Here is a 936-nt window from a genome sequence, read left to right on the forward strand (position 1 = left end):
CGGAAGTAAAGTGCAGAGGTACGGAGGTGCACTTGGAAAGGGCTGGCAACTGAGGACACGGTTGTCTTTTTCAATCGGGAGGGAGTCTCAAGCTCCCAACTGCTCTGAACTCCAGTTCCGGGCGAATCCCTGGGGACCCAGACTCATAAGGGGAGAAACTGGACTGGCTGACATCGATCAGAACTCGAGGGCAGCTTTCTCTCAGAGGTGCTTGCAGCGATTACCGGGACACTGAGACGCAGGGCCTCTTAGGGGAGGACTGATGATCAGCCATAGCTGTTTGCTCTGCCCTGTTGATCCCCTGAGACCCCACCCCACCCAAGCTGTGCACAGAGGCTTTTGCATATGAATGGGCTGGCCCTTTGCAATCTGAAAATTACCTAACAAACTGTAGCTGGGTCAGAGAGACCCAGAACTTCCAAAAGAAAGCCCAAGGCCCCACAGCAGCTTGCATTGCTTCACAGCTGGGTCTCATCTGGGCACCTCCAAGCCCCAAACAAAGAAGAGGAATCTGCAGATATCTCCATAGCTCCTGCTGGGTTGCCTCAGCAGAGGCTAAATTAGCACCTCCTTAGAGATCCAAGAGCCAGTGTACCCAGTGGTCAGAGTGGGACCATCCAGATTACAACTCCTCAGATCCATAAGGGTCACACTCAGGGGGCAGACTCAGTGAGCACCAAAGCCCCACTGAAGCAAGTCTTGCCCCATAAGGGTGTCTCCAGCTCAGAAGTTCTCCCACTGCAGACACAGCTGATTCTCACAGCCAATTGGCCTGGAGGTCAATTCCTCCCAGTGATACCTACAACAATCAAGGCTTAACTACAACAAGACTGTGCACAAAGCCCACAAAGGGGTGCACCAAGAGTGTCCACCTCAGGTAATTGGGGAGGCTGAGCCACTGGGCCCTATAGGACACCTAGCACACAAAGCCACTCT

Source organism: Myotis lucifugus, unplaced genomic scaffold, assembly GCF_000147115.1.
Source record: "Myotis lucifugus unplaced genomic scaffold, Myoluc2.0 scaffold_268, whole genome shotgun sequence".
Taxonomy (NCBI): Eukaryota; Metazoa; Chordata; class Mammalia; order Chiroptera; family Vespertilionidae; genus Myotis; species Myotis lucifugus.